General features: G+C 41.6%; 1 long non-coding RNA gene across 3 annotated transcripts; it reads left to right on the forward strand.

Moving 5' to 3' along the window:
- The first annotated feature begins 1,427 nt into the window (after positions 1-1,427).
- LOC118964862 (uncharacterized) lies at positions 1,428-17,476 on the forward strand. 3 transcript variants are annotated; one of them, XR_016495978.1, is made up of 3 exons: positions 1,428-1,564; positions 16,828-16,928; positions 17,289-17,476. It is a non-coding gene; the product is annotated as an uncharacterized LOC118964862 (long non-coding RNA). The 3 variants fall into 3 exon arrangements; XR_016495980.1 differs by having other exon boundaries at positions 16,828-16,884; XR_005052073.2 differs by lacking the exons at positions 1,428-1,564; positions 17,289-17,476 and adding an exon at positions 12,275-12,414 and having other exon boundaries at positions 16,828-16,987.
- Positions 17,477-20,143: the final 2,667 nt, after the last annotated feature.

The following is a 20,143-nucleotide window of genomic DNA, read 5'->3' on the forward strand; positions in this document are numbered from 1 at the left end:
CTCCTTTTCTGCTATATCAGCCTCTTCTAGGAAGGCTTTCCACTAGATGAGCATTAGTGAGGTTGGGCACTGATGTTTGGCGATTAGGCCTGGCTCACAGTCAGTGTTCCAATTCATCCCAATGGTGTTCGATGGGGTTGAGTTCAGGGCTCTGTGCAGGCCAGTCAAGTTCTTAGATACCGATCTCGACAAACCATTTCTGTGTGGAACTTGCTTTGTGCAAGGGGGCATTGTCATACTGAAACAGGAAGGGCATTCCCCAAACTGTTGCCACAAAGTTGGAAGCACAGAATCATCTATAATGTCATATTATGCTGCTAAGGGGCTTAGCCCGAATCATGAAAAACAGCCACAGACCAGTATTCCTCCTCCACCAAACTTTACAGTTAGCACTAGGGCAGGTAACGTTCTCCTGGCATCCGCCAAACCCAGTTTCGTCCACCGGACTGCCAGATGGTAAATACCGGAGGAAAGTGGAGTGCTCGCTTTGTGGGTTGTGTGTTACACCATGCCCAAACCGGACGCGCGTGTGCCATCGTGCGCAAATTGATTTAAACATTTTAGTTAGAAGTTGCTTCTATTTATGACGCCGAACGTGATGCAAGTCCTGCCTCCCATCTCCTCATTGACTTTAAGAAGCATATACCCACTTGCCATCTCCTCATTGGTTATACCCACGTGGGTGATTGAAAGATGAACTGAGGTTGGTCGGTCGGTTGCGGTAATACACCTTATTATGAATCGCCATATAAATTCCAAAGAAGAAAAAGCTTGAAAGGAGGAGAGATGATTAGAAACGATTCGGTTGACCGTTTTATGTGTGGATTAATTGTCGGAGTAGGGGACCTTGTGCATTTCAGGTAAAATAACAACTCAACATTTATATCCCAGGACAAACAGCAAGCTAGCTAAATAGGACAAATTAGCTAGCAGCTGCAAGCTAGCTAGCTAAAATGCCATAAATGTTTAATGCTTTTCAACCTGTCCCCCAAATAATATAATTGGTTCAGAGTTTGTTTTGATATTTCAACCTGCCTATCATGATCATGTTTGCTGTGTGGAGACAAAATCTATTTGCGCACGATGGCGCACGCGGACCGCGCGACCTGCGATTTTAGAGGATCTGATTGGTCAAGACACGCAAAGAGCCTGCAGCAGCACTCTGATGTGAAGGACAGAAATTGTGGGCGAGTTGACAAATCATAAAAAGAATGGTATAAAAAAACAGCACTTTGCCCGTTAAATTAAGTCAGAAGTGCCGCCTCGCAATAACGTTTTCCGACGGCCCTGCTGTAGACTACCTACCTATCTGTTGCATTTCTACTCTGCCACTTGGAAGGTCGCTTTAAGTTTTCAAAAAAGAAGACGCAAGTTTTCACGATGGGCACAATGACAGAAAAAATACGATAAAGCGAAGTGTCTGTCTATGCTCGCGCCTCATCCGCCTGCGGGGAGACCAGACACCTGCACCCAAGCGTCGCACTTTGCTTTCGTTCTCGTTTAAAAGGAACATTATGCAAGTTTGACTTTTCTTATTTGAATCCGATGGCTGAATCTTGGTGATGTAAGTCAAATTATTACAGTTATCCAGTTGGTTTATTATTTGATGCTGAAGTGCGGTGCATGTTTTATTATAAGCACGTTGAAAGTAGGCTAATATGTTGTATTTTATTGTAGCTTCAACATCGGTGTTCCAACGATATGTTTGTTTGTATGTTTTATTAAATGATCTATAAGAAAATTGTTCTAGACTATAGTGTGACTCGTGGAATTGACGCTGCGCCATGTTTTTCTTGCCAAGGGAGGGTGTTTTCATCTCTTGCCACACGGCTCTGACACTTGGGCATTGCCCAACGTCCGCATTCCCCATCATGTTGCGCAGATACAATTCCAGGGCTGAAGTACTCCGAATACCCGCGGTGAACGTTTTTATCTACACTATATGCAAAAGTATGTGGACACCACTTCAAATTAATGGATTCGGTTGTAGACAGGTGTATAAAATCGAGCACACCGCCATGCAATCTCCACAGACAAACAATGACAGTAGAATGGCCTTACTGAAGAGCTCAGTGACTTTCAATGTGGTAATGTCAAAAGATGCAACCTCTCCAACAAGTAAGTTTGTCAAATTTCTGCCCAGCTAGAGCTGCCCAGGTCAACTGTAAGTGCTGTTATTGTGAAGTGGAAACATCTGGGAGCAACCACGCTCAGCTGCGAAGTAGTAGGCCACACAAGCTCACAGAAAGGGACTGCCAAGTGCTGAAGCGCGTAAAACTGTCTGTCTTCGGTTGCAACACTTACTACCATGTTCCAGACGGCCTCCGGAAGCAACATCGGCACAAGAACTGTTCGTCCGGTGCTTCATGAAATGGGTTTCCATGGCCAAGCAGCCGCACACAATCCTAAGATCACCATGCGCAATGCCAAGCGTCGGCTGGAGTGGTGTAAGGCACACCTCCATTGGACTGTGGAGCACTCAAAATGCATTCTCTGGATTGATGAATCGCACTTCACCATCTGGCAGTCCAACAAACAAATCTGGGTTTGGCAGATGCCAGGAGAACACTACTTGCCCCGATGGGATTGAGGTCAGTGCCCTGACCTCAACCCCATCGAACATATTTGGGAAGAATTAGAACGCCGACTGCGAGCCAGGCCTAATCACCCAACATCGGTGCCCGACCTCACTAACGCTCTTGTGGCTGAATGGAAGCACGTCCCCGCAGCAATGTTCCAACATCCAGTGGAAAGCCTTCCCAGAAGAGTGGATGCTGTTATAGCAGCAAAGGGGCGACTCCATATTAAAGCTCATGATTTTGGAATGCGATGTATGACGAGCAGGTGTCCACATACTTTTGGTCATGTTGTGTATAAATAAAAGAAAGCGGTGTGATTTAAAGTGTAAATAACTCAATCGTGGAGCGGTATTTATTTCACGCCATCCAGTCAGTTGCGTCGCATTATTCATAGGCCTACCTGTTTTATGATATAATAATGATGCTGAACCGTTGCAATTGCTCATTGTTGTGTTGTGCCACATATTGTTGTCATATCAGATTTTTGGGATGTCTTTGTTAGCTGCGCACTTTGGAAACTTGTGTGCTGGCTGTTAACTAATTTGATTTGGCAATATGGTAATATAGCAATTGTTGTAGACACGTACAGAGGTTTCAAATTGGTTGTCATGTTATTATTACTGTGTGTGTGAGAGAGGGTGGGAGAGAGTTTGTTTATCTTGTGCCTTCATTGGTTTTATGACTCACTAGGCTTCTGTGTTTATATCACTAGAGAAGGGCAAGGACTGACACACATATAGACATAGACACAAAGAGATAAAGAGAATATAATGTACCCTATCAGTGTGCATGTATACAGAAAGTTAATTCCTTCATAGATATGATCTTTAGAGAAGTGTAAATGTTTTCTCTTGTTTTGCTTACATGAATGAATACTGCATTTATTATTGTATGAATGGTTTTCAAATATGAATAGGAACACCCCGCTTGACTCTCCTTTATGTACAATACCGTTCAAAAGTTTGGGGTCAGTTAGACTTTTCCTTGTTTTTGAAAGAAAAGCTCATTTTTTTGTCCATTAAAATAACATAATATTGACCAGAAATACAGTGTAGACATTGTTAATGTTGTAAATGACTATTGTAGCTGGAAACGGCTGATTTTTAATGAAATATCTACATAGGCGTACAGAGGCCCATTATCAGCAACCATCACTCCTGTGTTAGCTAATCCAAGTTGATAATTTCAAAAGGCTAATTGATAACTTTAAAAAAAACTTTAGCAATTATGTTAGCACAGCTGAAAACTGTTGTTCTGATTAAAGAAGCAATAAAACGGTCCTTCTTTAGACCAGTTGAGTATCTGGAGCATCAGTATCTGGAGCGCTCAGCATTTGTGGGTTCGATAACAGGCTCAAAATGGCCAGAAACAAAGAACTTTGTTCTGAAACTCGTCATTCTATTCTTGTTCTGAGAAATGAAGGCTATTCCATGTGACAAATTGCCAAGAAACTGAAGGTCTCGTACAACGCTGTCTTGTACAGCGCCCTTCACAGAACAGCGCAAGCTGGCTCTAACCAGAATAGAAAGAGGAGTGGGAGGCCCCGGTGCACAACTGAGCAAGAGGACAAGTACATTAGTGTCTAGTTTGAGAAACAGATGCCTCACAAGCTCTCAACTGGCAGCTTCATTATATTGTACCCACAAAACACCGGTCTCAACGTCAACAGTGAAGAGGTGACTCCGGGATGCTGGCCCTCTAGGCAGTGTTGCAAAGAAAAAGCCATATCTCAGACTGGCCAATAAAAAGAAAAGATTAAGATTAGCAAAAGAACACAGACACTGAACAGAGGAACTCTGCCTAGAAGGCCAGCATCCCGGAGTCGCCTCTTCACTGTTGACGTTGAGACTGGTGTTTTGTGTGTACTATTTAATGAAGCTGATAGTTGAGGACTTGTGAGGCGTCTGTTTCTCAAACTAGACACTGTAATGTAATTGTCCTCTTGCTCAGTTGTGCACAGGGGGCCTCCCACTCCTCTTTCTGAGGGACCTTACAATTATCTGTATGTGTGGTGCACAGAGATATGAGGAAGTCATTGAAAAATAACAAACACTATTATTACACACAGAGTGAGTCCATGCAACTTATGTGATTTGTTAAGACTAAGACTATTTTTATTCCTGAATTTATTTAATCTTGCCACAACAAGGGAGGTCAATACTTATGGACTTAAGACATTTCAGCTCTTCATCTTTTATTAATTTGTAAAATGTTTGAAAACCATAAATCCATGTTTGACGTTATGTGGTATTGAGTGTAGGCCAGTGACCAAAAAAATCTAAATTTAATCTATTTTAAATGCAGGGTGTAACACAACAAAATGTGGAAAAACTCAAAGGGTTTGAATGCTTTCTGAGGCACTGTACAACTGAGCATAGTGACTTTGAAGGGATGGTAGATGTGTTCGATGTCGACCTGTATCTACAGAGTTTCTCAAAACGTCTTCTGGTACCTGACTGCACTATGCTCTATGCTCTTTCACCAGTAGAGGGCACTCTTAGACCCTTTTCACAATAGTGAGCCAAACCATGCCAAGCTGCACTGTGCTGGCCTCAGTAGCCTGGTCACATATCCACCACTAAAATACTGAGTCAGGTCGACTCATCTCTCAACCATCACTAGTTCACTTCTCCAATTGCATTAAACTCACTTATATTGGCAATCATTGAATGACGCTTTGCCATGCCTCCTACAGAGAGTGAGATATCAGGGCATGTTTCTGTCTTGTCAGTATGCTTATGGGAGAGTGTCTATCTGTGTATATGTATGCCATCAAGTCTGTGTCATAGGTCTATGTTTTTAAAGGTCTGTGTGTTTGTGAGTGGTGGTATTCAATGCCTCATCAAAGAGGAAGAGAGAGTGTGTGTGTGTGTACATGTGTGAGATGGAAGGAAATAGACATAGAAGGTGGGACAAGTGAGATGTACAGCAGCCTAGTAGAGGTAGTGAGAGCAGCACAGGAGGAAGGGGAAAGTACACTGCAGATTTAGAGCAAAACACTAAACCAGAGTGTGGTCTGTAAATCTAAAACCAAACCAGACTTGACGTCAGTCTACTCCTCCTCTGAGAGGAAGCTGTGGTCACAATTACCAGTGTTTCTCTGTGGCTTTGTTGTGTTTGTACAAAGGGATTCTGACTGGTATGTTTGAAGTAACTGTATTAGTGCACACCCGTGTATTGTGTGTGTGTATAGTGTTTGTGTGCGAGAGAGTGAACAGTACATTATCTTTGAGTGAATTGTTTATAAAGGCCAGTGGAGAACCTGCTGTTACTCAAGTTGTATGGGAGATTGGAAATCCCCTCATACATGCTGACCTGATTGCTCACTCAGATGTAAGGTTTCAGGAATGTAAGATGTATGCAGTAGCTAGATTTCAAACCTACTCCTAGAATTACATCAGTATTTGTAACAACAGAAACTGGGTAATGTTAAATCTTCATATAACATTTTTGGTAAAAACATACAATTCATTATTGTCATTATCTTCTTCTGTCGAATGTGTTCACACATCAGAGCTCATTTTGAATGTATACATGAGTAGTGTCTTGGCCCTTCCCACTGGGCACAAACTGGTTGTGTCAACATTGTTTCGATGTCATCTATCAATGTATTGTGACGTGGAATCTGTACAGAAAATATAAAAAAAAGTAATCAACTTGTTTTTGAGGGTGGAATTTCAAGCACAGGAATATGTCATCATTGTAACCAATTTTCAACATAGACAAACCTTATAAAATATGTTGAATTTGTACCTTTGAAACAACGTCATATCTTCAACATTATATCCACTATCAGAAGAAAAAAAAACAATAGATTAGACAGCACCTCCTACTGGAGAGTTGATCTATCCACAGGGTTTTATCCAAGCCCTGCTTAGCTTTGATATGTCACTGACTACTACTACCATTGTGCTATTGTGAGAATTATTATTGAGAGATCTCTTGATAACTAAATACAGAGTACAAAACATTAGGAATATTGAGTTCCATTCCCTTTTGCCCCCGAAACAGCCTCAATTTGTCATGGCATGGACTCCTACAAGGTGTCGTAAGCGTTCCACAGGGATGCTGGCCCATGTTGACTCCAAGGCTTCCCACAGTTGTCAAGTTGGCTGAATGTTCTTTAGGTGGTGGACCATTCTTGATACATACAGGAAACTGTTGAGTGTGAAAAATCCAGCAGCGTTGCGGTAGTTGTAGTTGGCCGTTGCAGGAAAAAAAAACATATATACTGCTATACAAATTTGACAATCACAAGATGGGACTTAGGACTTTGTCATGTCAAGGGAACTGTAGCCTACTGTTCAGATGAGTTAAATGGAAACTGAAATCTGGACACTGACGTGAGGGTTATAACTTCTCACATAGCCTAATTATTAACTCCTTCAGAATTAAGCATTTATTTTAGTAAAATGATACACCAAATGCAAAAATTGACTCGAGTGGAGAAAAAAATATTTATTTAATTCAGCCTCGAGTGAATGCGAATGCTCAGTTAGATTCCTTCTGTACAGGTGCTGTCTGTATCAGCATCATAAAAGCTGATAGTATTTCAACCACATAAAATATGCATCCATGCCGAACTGAAATCTTATAAGAAACATGTTGGGTCGTTTTCACAGCTTTCTATTTCTTTAAAACCTTTCAGACTGTTGTAATTTAGATATTTTGCATAGAAATTCTTTCCAGTTTTATTTGTTATTGCATTTTCTCCCCGGTCCCTAAACATCTTTGCTCCGCGAAATAATAACTTTACTGTTAACACCTAGATCGAAGCATTCATTCTAAGAATTGTTGACATTATTCTGGTGAGCAAGGGTTTACTTAATCTTCTAGGGCAACATATAATGACAAGAGAATGTGCATGTATCTAATTATAGACAAGTTGGCTGACAAATAGCCTACCAAAATGTCAGACATTTTAAGCAGAAACATATCTAAATCAGGCAACAAAAAAACTCCTGCACCCCCTGTCAAAAAATCATCATCTGAATAGCAATAAGGCACTTCGGAGGTTTGTGATATATGGCCAATATACCACAGCTAAGGGTAGGCTGGATAATAGAATGAGTCAAAATTCACCCAAGGCTGAAAAATGGCAAAATAATGTTGGATGAGCTGGAACACTAGCACGAGGCCATAGCAAATGAATTGAATCAAACATTCGCACTTCTGACTGGAGTGATGCTAAGAATTCCATTTAGCCTAAATGGCACAAAACAAATGTATCCCTTTTTATTTTACCACTACACACTGTTCTTAGGACAAAACTTTAAAAGTAAACTTCCGCACCTCAATGATGCCAAGTGTGCTTATGTCTGCATAACGAGGAAGTAGGAAAAAATATACACATTACAAGATATACCTATATTTCCCCCTATAGGAAACAATGGGACGGGCTCAGCGTTCCATGAGAAAGTTATTGTTGATGTTTTAACTACCAGCAATTGGTTCAACATGGGCAGGTCTCATTGCCAACAATAGCGAAGCAGGCATTGTGACATAGAACAATGGGCTGGGAAAAGAACGTTTGGAAGGCGAGTTGTTGCCACGGTGAACTAATAGGAGCTGGCAGGGTGAAAAATGCCCTAAATGAAGGCCTGTTTTTTTTGTGATTACCTCAAAACTATGGCAACTAGCTGGGACATATGGTAATATTATGAAACTGGGCTGCAATGAACTAGTTTTTATCAGAAAAAAAGCATTGTCAAAAATGTCATGTGTTCAGGCAACTACGGGCTGTCTCCAGGCACTCGGCATTGCATCCTGCATAAGAACAGCCCTTAAGCGGTGGTATATTGGCCATATACCACACCTCTGGCCTTATTTAAGTGATAATGCTTGAGAAGGCAGTGTTAGGAGGATATATTTGCATGGGTGTTTTTAGGCCCGAGATGAAGTAAAGGGTAGGCAAACCGTGCCAATATATCCTCCAAACACCGGCTTCGAGGGCATTATCACTTTAATACAACGGGTTACCAACTTATTCAAATAATGATTGACATATTTTAATTAAAAACGTTTTTTTGTGTGAATTTCTTCATACTATTTTATCCTTCCACAAGATATAGTCCCGAAACAAATCTATGGTTTCTACCCAAGCCGACTGGCCGTTCATTCTATTGGTCATTAAGTATTTTTGTTCTGTATCTATGGACGTGACCCAGTCGTATGTTCTATTGCCATACTGACTGGCAACGTTCTTGTCCCTTGCTAGTGTAACGGATGTGAAACGGCTAGTTTAGTTAGTGGTGGTGCGCGCTAAATAGCGTTTCAATCGGTGACGTCACTCTGAGACCTTGAAGTAGTAGTTCCCCTTGCTCTGCAAGGGCCGCAGCTTTTGTGGAGCGATGGGTAACGTTGCTTCGCGGGTGACTGTTGTTGATGTGTGCAGAGGGTCCCTGGTTCGCGCCCGGGTATGGGCGAGGGGACGGTCTAAAGTTATACTGTTACACTTGCTAGTTTGCCAACTACAGCTAATTTAGTCAAACAGTGCAGACAGAATGACAAAAGTAGCTGTATTTGTTTAAGCTGTTTTCTAGAGACATTTATTTGGATACATCCATAACAATGAGCTAATGAGCCACGATTTCACCTGGCATAGAAAATATGCCAGGTGAAATAACACAATAACACAATAACTTCAAACTGAAGCTGGAAAGACCGCAAACTAGGTGCACTTCGTTTCGTTTGATCTTTTTCCAATAGACGTTTTTTTGTATATATCCATAAAAAAAGTTTTAAACTTGATGAGACAGTGGATTGCGCAGTCAAATGGAACAGAGTAAATTGGCATTTTAACGTCATAGACTTGTGGAATAGACACCGGCTGGAATGTGCTATTGTATGTTCAATGATATTTGAGTGATTTGGACCGATTTAATGAACATGCATTTTGAACAGATCACAAGTAGGTGTCAAGACGGACAGGGAAATGTCAATGCAATCCAAGTAACACTGTGTGTGTGTGTAATAGAGAGAGAATTGAACGTTCCCCTTCCTAGGTGCCAGATAGTGCAGCTGGTTTGTATTTTGGACAGAGGGAGGGATGGTCAGGATGTCGGGTAACGGGTTTGGGTGGGGCATGTTTTGACTGTTTTTGGTACACCAGCCACCCAAAGCGCACACACAGAGGGAGAGGAGGAGGGGGTGTAGGTACACAGACAATGGAACTCTCCCACTGGAGGCTGATGGGTTGTCACTGATGATTGACAGATAGATCGTGGGCTGCTAAACTTAATGAAACAATTTCCCACCTCCAGTGAACATGCTTCCAGGATAAGGCTTGATCTGTGTCCAGGAAACCAGGTCTTAAATCCTGATTCTGACACTTGGTAGTGGTGTGAAGGGGATGAGGTGTGGTGCCATGGATGGTAGTAGTGTGTGGATGAATGAATGATGGTGAGGCCAATCTGGGTGAGGGGTTATTACGGGTAGCTCTGACTCAGCCCACACATCCTTGGCTCCAGCACGGCAGAGATGGAGAGATGAAACGAGGAGAGGAAGGGAGAGGGAAGCGACTCATCGTGTGGTCAGCTGACTCAGACCACAGGAACGGTGGGAAGCATGTACATTTGGAAGTGTGTGTGTGTGCGTGCAGTGTGGGTGTGTGTTACCATGCCTTTGGTCTGACAGCCAGGGCTGCCATTAGTTATATTTCCTGTCACATGATTGGAATGTTGGAGCAGGATTCCGGTCCTGTTAGTCTCTCCCACTCACCTGCTAACTTTCACCACATGGATCCCATTGCTTCCTCTTACGTCTTCCCAGGAATTTCCCCTTCTGTGTGGTTTCAACATGATGAAAGTCACTGGGGCTGTAGTGTAAGTAGTGGTGGGTGTATATAATTCAACAAGTGTCCCTCATTGATAATTCCTATAAATATCTGAACACCTACTCGTCGAAAATCATGGGCATTAATATGGATTTGGTCCCCCATTGCTGCTATAACAGCCTCCACTCTTCTGGGAAGGCTTTCCACTAGATGATGCAACATTGCTGTGGGGACTTGCTTCCATTCAGCCACAAGAGCATTACTTAGGTCGGGCACTGATGTTGGACGATTAGGCCTGGCTCACAGTCGGTGTTCTAATTCATCCCAAAGTTGTTCGATGGGGTTGAGGTCAGGGCTCTGTGCAGGCCAGTGAAGTTCTTCCACACTGATCTCGACTAACCATTTCTGTATGAACCTCGCTTTGTGCAAGGGGGCATTGTCATGCTGAAACAGGAAGGGCCTTCCCCAAACTGTTACCACAATGTTGGAAGCACAGAATCATCTAGAATGTCATTGTATGCTGTAGCGTTAAGATTTCCCTTTACTGGAACTAAGGGACCTAGCCCGAACCATGAAATACAGCCCCAGAACATTATTCCTCTACTACCAAACTTTACCTTCGCCACTATGTATTGGGGAAGGTAGAGTTCTCCTGGCATCCGCCAAACCCAGATTTGTCCGTCGGACTGCCAGATGGTGAAGCTGGATTCATTACTCCAGAGAACACGTTTCCACTGCTCCAGAGTCCAATGGCGGCAAGCTTTACACCACTCCAGCAGACGCTTGGCATTGCGCATGGTAATCTTAGGCTTGTGTGCAGCTGTTCGGCCATGGAAACCCATTTCATGAAGCCCCCGACGAACAGTACATGTGCTGACGTTACTTCCAGAGACAGTTTGGAACTCGGTAATGGAGGACAGATGATTTTTACGCGTTACATGCTATGCGCTTCAGCACTCGGCGGTCCCGTTCTGTGAGCTTGTGTGGTCTACCACTTCGTGGCTGAGCTGTTGTTGCTCCTAGACGTTTCCACTTCACAATAACAGCAATTACAGTTGACTGGGGAAGCTCTAGCAGGGCGGAAATTTGACGAACTGACTTGTTGGAAATGTGGCATCCTATGACATTGCCGTGTTGAAAGTCACTGAGCTCTTCAGTAAGGCCATTTTACTGCTAATGTTTGTCTTTCAAGATTGCATGGCTGTGTACTCGATTTTCTGCACCTGTCAACAACGGGTGTGGCTGAAATAGCAGAATCCACAAATTTAAGGTGTGTCCACAGACTTTTGGCCACGTAGTGAATATAAATCTCTTTCACCTAAACAATGCTCATATTTTGATTGACAACTATTCCACCATGTGATGAATTGCACTGCGTTGTGAGAGTTTCAGACTCCGTTTCAAGTGTACCGGCAGTGATTCTAAAAGTATGTGTGTGACAAAGTGAGTATGTATTTCCTTTGTTTGTTTATGAGATAGAGGATAAGATACGGTGTCACTATGTAAGAGAGTGCGGTTGTGTGTGTGTACGCTTATTTGTGTGTGTGTGTGTATGCGTATTTGTGTATGAGTAAGTAAGAAAGAGAGAGAGTGCGTAAGAGAGAGAGAGAGACTGATAAAAGAGAGCAAGAGAGTGTGCGGCAAAGCCTGTTGACTCGGTGTAAGAATGACTGCGTGAGTACTGGATGAACAGATCACACCCTCACACTGACGAGGAAAAGGCGGAGAGGAAGGCAGACCGAACAAGGAGAAAGAAGTCGGGGAGAAAGGAGACAGGAAGGCAAAGAATAAAGCTAGAGGGGAAGGCAGAGAGAGGAAGAGACAGGCTAGCAGTACAGTCTCTCTGGTAGCAACGGCTCAAGGCATCTATTCCCTACTCTTTCTGTGGGCTTGTATAGAGACAGACATGAGGACTCTGAGAGCTACAGTATAGTATATCTTCATGGATAGGCTGGGTGGCTGGGCTCCTCTCCTTACAACCGGACAGCACAGCAACACAGGCAGCATGGAGATGATGCCTGAGGGACACCATATGTCTCACCGTGGGCGATTTTTAAACAGGTATAGATAGAGTGGTGCTTGTGTAAATGTAACTTTTTTTTATTCAAGACTATAAATGCAACTGAAATGCACCGTCATAACAAGTATGTTAAGTTCAATAAGGTTGTTATATTGTGTCATCTAAAAGTAGCTTGTGTTTTCAGTAAGATTCAGCATTTATAGTTGATCAATTTATAATAACTGTTTGTCTGTTGTTTTTATTTTTTATAGACGTAGTAACTCAAATCAAAATCGAATACAATTTTATTTGTCACATACACATGGTTAGCAGATGTTAATGCGAGTGTAGCGAAATGCTTGTGGTTCTAGTTCCGACAATGCAGTAATAACCAACGAGTAATCTAACCTAACAATTCCACAACAACTACCTTGTACACACAAGTGTAAAGGGATGAAGAATATGTACATAAAAATATATGAATGAGTGATGGTACAGAACGGCATAGGCGAGATGCAGTAGATGGTATAGTGTACAGTATATACATATGAGATGAGTAATGTAGGGTATGTAAACATAAAACTGGCATTGTTTAAAGTGGCTAGTGATACATGTTTACATACATTTTTCCATTATAAAAGTGGCTGTAGTTGAGTCAGTATGTTGGCAGCAGCCACTCAATGTTAGTGGTGGTTGTTTAACAGTCTGATGGCCTTGAGATAGAAGCTGTTTTTCAGTCTCTTGGTCCCTGCTTTGATGCACCTGTACTGACCTCGCCTTCTGGATGATAGCGGGGTGAACAGGCAGTGGCTCGGGTGGTTGTTGTCCTTGATGATCTTTATGGCCTTCCTGTGACATCGGGTGGTGTAGGTGTCCTGGAGGGCAGGTAGTTTTCCCCCGGTGATGTGTTGTGCAGACCTCACTACGCTCTGGAGAGCCTTTTGGTTGTGGGCGGAGCAGTTGCTGTACCAGGCGGTGATATAGCCCGACAGGATGCTCTCGATTGTGCATCTGTAAAAGTTTGAGTGCTTTTGGTGACAAACCAAATTTCTTCAGCCTCCTGCTCATATAATAGTGGTAGAATAAAGTGTGTTTGTGTAGTTAAGTAGATCTTTGAAACACGTAGTGCATGCAGAAGTCAAGCCACAAGACTGTAAATCAATCTCATGTTCTCTGTGCATGCTCTGACTAACTGGGCATCTGTCATGCACTGTACTGTAGACACCGGAGTGTGTGTGTGTGTGTGTGTAAGCAGTGTTTGTGTGTGTCTGTTTCACTTTCAGTATTTTGCTCTCTCGCTCTCTGTGCGTCACTTTCAGACTCTGGTTTCACTGTGCATTGTGTGTGTGTGTGTGTGTGTGTGTGTGTGTGACGTGTGTAAGTTTCACTTTGACTCTCTGTTTCTCTTTCTCTTGTATCCATGTAGCTAATGGAAGTGCTAGGTGACCACACATCTGGATCTTGTACTACATTGGCTGTGCATATTTATAGCTATTTTTCTTACTCAGAGTGGCGAGCCTCATTCTGTCAGTTCTATCCCATATGTGGAGTGGGTCCCTCTGTCTGTATCGTCACTGATCTGTAGTGCGGGTAACTACAAATTGGCTTTTCTCTCAGTGTGTAGCTTAACTCCGAGACAGTATAGTTATAAACGACTCCCATCCATACATTACTGTCCTCACATTTAGTGTCCGTACCTACTGTACAGCTGAGGACACTTGGCTGGCCCATACATCAAATACTTGGAAATGCCCTTGGGCATTTTCCCCATTTATTTGATAGGTATTTTGCATGTTTTCTGCGTCTTGTAATGTCATGAATTCTCTATGTAGATGGTTAATATCATTACATATGGGCTTTACAATCTGCTTTACATGGTCACAGACCGGGTTTGCTCTGAAGTTGTCCGTTGAAGTTAAAAACACAGAGTGAGAAATCCATGTTGTTATATTGACTGATCCAGCCCAATGATGTTCCCGTGATTGCTTTCTCTGTCAGTAGAATGGAGTGAATCATTTCCATTACATGGTGCGGCCGCCGCTTTGACGTCTCAGTTCAAGTGTTGACATTTGATAGGAGAAAGCAACGCGGAGCTGGTAGGTTTGCTCTAAAATGTCTGTAGATATCACAGAATGGGCCTGGATCCACCGAGACAGGCCCATTTGACAGAAAACGCACTCCCTGAAGTCTCTCTCTCCGTGAGTGTGTATTCCTGAGGGAAGCAAGGCTGGGAAATGATGCTGTGTCTGCATATTAAATGAGAGGAGAGGAGGGGGAGAGTTGTTTGACAATTTATATTAAGTAAAGCTTTTTGTGTCCATTTTGGGAAAGAGAGTGGTTTGAGATGGACACCGACCCAATATTTGTAAATAGAACTTCACTGCCATCTAAAATAAAGAGACTCACTGCTAGCAGGCAGCCTCGGCCAATAATGTCTGTCTGCGGACTACGGTTACTACATGCCGCTCCCGCGAGCACTGCTTTCCCGAGTCGCTAGCTAGCAAGTGTAATCAATTCAATTCTCGCATGGCACTACTTGTTGGACGTGGTGTGTAGTCGATCATCACTATACACCATGCCCCACGCCCCAGATATGCGGTCCGCAGATAGATACTACTCACTATGGGGCATGTGGTTACCATGATGATGGGCTCCCGAGTGGTGCAGCAATCTAAGGCTTTAGCAGTGTTATTAAGAAAGTCTTATTGAAACATTCAGTAAAAGTTTTAAGAAGTTATTCAGACCCATTTTAAGGGTTTTAAATTTTATATAAATGCAGTAAATGAGCTCCCTTCCCGGACCTCACTAAAACTCAAACCCTGGTTACGGCCCTGTACCTAGCCGCAAGGCAGTAAATGAGCTCCCTTCCGGACCTCACTAAAACCCTGGTTTACGGCCCTGTACCTAGCTGCAAGGACAGGGCCTCACTAAAACTCAAACCCTAGTTACGGTCCTGTACCTAGGTACACGTTGACATGTTGGTGTCCTTTGTTGGGCAAATTAGATGTCAATGTAGCCTACATAAACCCGACCTCACTCAGAATGTACTTTCACATACAACTTGTTTAAGAAAAGTTAGAGGATTTACTTTCAACTATTCAATGTTATTTAAGTAGTCTACACAAAATGAGTATGGATGCTGATCAATGTCTACATGTGTTGACGTGATAGCTCAGCTGAAATGTACACTTAGCTTGTTTGCTAAGCAGGGTACATAGCAGTAGGCATCTGGACAGTAGACTTGTTCTAACTGAAGTACATTACCCCTCATATACCAGTAGGAGTCACTGTTCAGGCAGGAATAGTTGGACTGGCATTTCAATATATCTCTTTCTTTAAGTTGATGGCATGATGTTGGAACAATTACATCGATCCAAACATACCATTTTACTATCAACATTGAAACCAAGATTAATCAGATATAAAATTTGACATTTCAACTACCTAATATATATATATATAATGAATACTAAAAAAAAGATTTGTAATGTTTCTATGTGGAATTTTCACCACAATTTCAATATATACATACAGTAGTTCTGATGATTATGTTGAAATTCGATTAATGTAACAACCTGTTAGTCAGGTTAAGTCAATGTATTTAAGTTGAAGTTTTACCCTAATTTCAATGTTTACAATGCTGGTTGAAATTAGATGAAAGTACTGGTTTATGACTTTTTTCAAATCCGATGTATTTTCCATGTTGATTCCATGTCATAATACGTTGACAAATTACGTTTAAACAACATTGATTCAACCAGTGTGTACCCAGTGGCAACTTTGTTGGTACTTGTAAAGAGCTCACGATTGACTCAAACAATGGCAATGATAAGATAGACAGGTACCTGAGTGGACAAGGTTGTACGTAGATCTTCAACAACCCCATACTCATCTCACATGGGAGGTAGTTGGGAACACATTATAGGAGTCACAAGGCGAATTACTAACCACCTTCATGGCAGAGATTACTGTCAAAGTCAACTCGAGACCTATAGTTCCCTTTCCACAGACCCTGACTATCCCCTCATTCTGACACCACCAAATATCCTGACTCAAAAAAAACTACACTACCTCCTGCACCCCTTGGTGAACTTCGTGTCAATGTTCCCATGAAACATATCTAGAACATGAATATCTTTAAGTTCTGAGAACATGGTAACCACGTTCTGGGTAGGTTTTATTTGACATTAAGGGAATGGTCTCTTGCACATCACGGGAACATTCCTATGAAAACGTTAGTTAATGACCCAATGAGACTCTAAAGATGTGGGAACATGTTGTTAGTTGGGATGTGAGCGCAACATGACTCAAAGTCATAGAAATATCACTTTCAGAAAGAGAAGACCGTGCCCACGCTCTCAACACAACCCTCATCCGCATGCTTGCATTAAGGCTAATAGACTCTCACTATAACACACAACTCCTCTCTTTCTTACAAACTCACTCTCTTTTCTATTCCCTCTTACTCCTCGCAGGCGAAGACCTCCCAAATACCCCAGAGCTTCCTGCCCTGCTTTGCTGATGCTGCAACGGTACTGTGTTGGACCTCGCTCCTCTTCAGGGAAGCTGTACTCTTGTATGGATGTATAAAATACTGCCAACTGTATTGCTAAAGTGCAAACTTTCAAAATATCCACATACTGCTTCTCCCTCTTGTTGGAAGTCAACTGTAGCCTGTTCTTGTGTGTATATAGGAAATACTACCCACTGTAACTGTATTGCTAGAGTGCAAGCTTGCGGAATTTCTCCAAGACCCCATCCTCCTTGTTTCCCTGTTCATGTTGTTGTTTTTTTATCACTAATGATTTGGTTTCTGAATTCTACATTAGACCAGACCACAACCTCTGCTGTTAATTTTTTTGAATGTGACAGACATGCATGCACAAGTGAAATGAGATAAAGGACAGTTTCTTTCTCTCTCCAACCCGTGACCTAGGTAACCTGTGACTTCCCTACATCCTACTTTCGTAACAAGCTGATCTCACGCCAGGCCATCGCATTGCTCTTCAAACCACAAATAGCCTACAACACCTATGTGCAGACAGTGACCTCTTCTGGTAGAATGAAGACAAGTTGAATGACCTCCTACACACTGAACAAAACACTAAATTGCTCCCCCCAGAAGCTGGTTTCCTATGGTGGTTTAGATGTGTGCTCGCTGTTCTAGCACCATATGAAATCAGTGTTCTGGAAGGTAGAATAGCAGCTCATGGAAACGGACCAAGCCATAGTTAAGAAAGTGAGAAATTGACATAGTGTGTTGTTGCATGTGTTTGTCTGTGTATACGGTAGGTACAATGACAAGTGTTCTTTGAGTGGTTTTCTAATAATGTTCTTACTGTTTGAAGCTACATTCTGTATTGACTTCTAATTTGTTAGTACACCAAATATAATTATGCTTCCATCAGTATGTATGACTCCATTATTTACAGGGACGGATTAATTCAGGGGATTACCGGGGCTGAAGCCCTTGGGCCTAAGAGGCAGGAAAAAAAATCTAATAATGAAATAATAAATATATACAGTACCAGTCAAAAGTTTGGACACACCTACTCATTTCAGGGTTTTTCTTTATTTTTACTATTTTCTACATTGTAGAATAATAGTGAGACATCGAATCTATGAAATACCACATATGGAATCAAGTAGTAACCAAAAAACTGCTACACAAATCAAAATATGTATTATATTTGAGATTCTTCAAAGTAACCACCCTTCGCCTTGATGACAGCTTTGCACAATCTTGGCATTCTCTCAACCAGCTTCATGAGGAATGGATATCAATTAACAGCCATGCCTTGTTAAAAGTTAATTTGTGGAATTTCTTTCCTTTTTAATGTGTTTGAGCCAATCAGATGTGCTGTGACAAGGTAGGGGTGGTATACAGAAAATAGCCCTATTTAGTAAAATACCTAGTCCATATTATGGCAAGAACAGCTCAACTAAGCAAAGAGAAACGTCAGTCCATTACTTTAAGACATGAAGGTCAGTCAATCCGGAAATGTCAAGAACTTTGAAAGTTTCTTCAAGTGCAGTCGCAAAAAACATCAAGCGCTATGATGAAACTGGCTCTCATGTGGACCGCCACAGGAAAGGAAGACCCAGAGTTACTTCTTCTGCAGAGGATAAGTTCATAGTAAAAATACCAAGTAAAAATTAAGAAAAACCCTTGATTGAGTAGGTGTATCCAAATGTTTGACTTACTGCATGTGTTGCCACCCTAGGGACACGATATACTTGTAATTGTTGACAGACAACAGTAAAAAAAATTACCTCTTCCACACTCTCACTTTACGGAATTCAAAATTACAATGTATTCCATAATTTGGTCTGTTATGGATGGATAGGTTCAGCGTTTGTTGGCAAAATCAGTGGGTTTTGTGATGAATGAGCCATCTGATTCAATGAAGGAGTTTGACTTTTTGCCCATAATGTAATTTAAGGTGCTCCAAAGCTTTTTGCTAAGCTTCTTTATATAATTTATCTTTGTTTCATATCACAGTTTCATCTTCTTTTTGTTTAGTTTAGTCCCATGATTTCTCAGTTTAAAGTACATTTGACAATCAGCTGTTTAGCCATTTCATAAATATGTCAAGTGCAGTGTCTCGTTGCTCCTCATTACACACAACATACCAGCCAATATTAATTTATCTTCAACATATGAATCAGTACAAAACCTCTTGTATGATCTCTTATACACTATATTAGGCCCAACCTTTGGAACTTTGGTTTTCCTAGATGGCTACCATATTAGGATCACTACATCAGATAAATGTGGATACTGCTTTAGAGCAGATTTCTGCAGCATTAGTAAAGATGTGATCAATATATTTGGATGATTTCATTCCTGTGCTGTTTGTATCGTGGTATATGATATCCCAAACCTGGTTTCAGGGACTGGTTACAGTTTGAAGCTTGAAAGCCGGTCAATATTTGGGTCACCCTGAACAAATACCTCTCTGTTGATATCACATACATTATCAAACATTTCACACATATTATACAGATACTGACTGTTAGCTCTTGTTGGTCTATAGCAATTTCCCACAATAATAGGCTTTAGGTGAGGCAGGTGAACAGCTGTGAGTCTTTCTGGATACGTCTCTAAGAGCTTTGCACACCTAGATTCTTTTCAAAATTCTTCAAGCTATTTTTTAATTGGTTGTTGATCATTGCAAGACAATCATTTTCAAGTCTTGCCATAGATTTTCAAGCATGTTTAAGTCAAAACTGTAACTCGGCCACTCAGGAACATTCACTGTCTTCTTGGTAAGCAACTCCAGTGTAGACTTGGTCTTGTGTTTTAGGTTATTGTCCTGCTGAACGGTGAATTCATCTCCCAGTGTCTGGTGGAAACCTGACTGAACCAGATTTTCCTCTAGGATTTGGCCTGAGCTTAGCTTCATTCCAATGATTTTTTATACTGAAAAACAGTCCTTAAAGATTACACTATAAGCATACCCATAACATGATGCAGCCACCACTATGCTTGATATGGAGAATGGTACTCCGTAATATATTGTATTGGATTTGCCGCAAACATAAAATGTTGTATTCAGGACAAAAAGTTAATTTCTTTGCAACATTTTTTGCAGCATTACTTTAGTGCCTTATTGCAAACAGGATGCATGTTTTGAATATTTTTATTCTGTACAGGCTTCCTTCTTTTTACTCTGTCAATTAGGTTAGTATTGTAGAGTAACTACAATGTTGTTAAAACAATCAGTTTTCTCCCATCACAGCCATTAAACTCTGTAATTGCTTTAAAGTCACCATTGGCTTCATGGTGAA

This window comes from Oncorhynchus mykiss, chromosome 1 (assembly GCF_057628025.1).
Source record: "Oncorhynchus mykiss isolate SJ-2025 chromosome 1, ASM5762802v1, whole genome shotgun sequence".
Taxonomy (NCBI): Eukaryota; Metazoa; Chordata; class Actinopteri; order Salmoniformes; family Salmonidae; genus Oncorhynchus; species Oncorhynchus mykiss.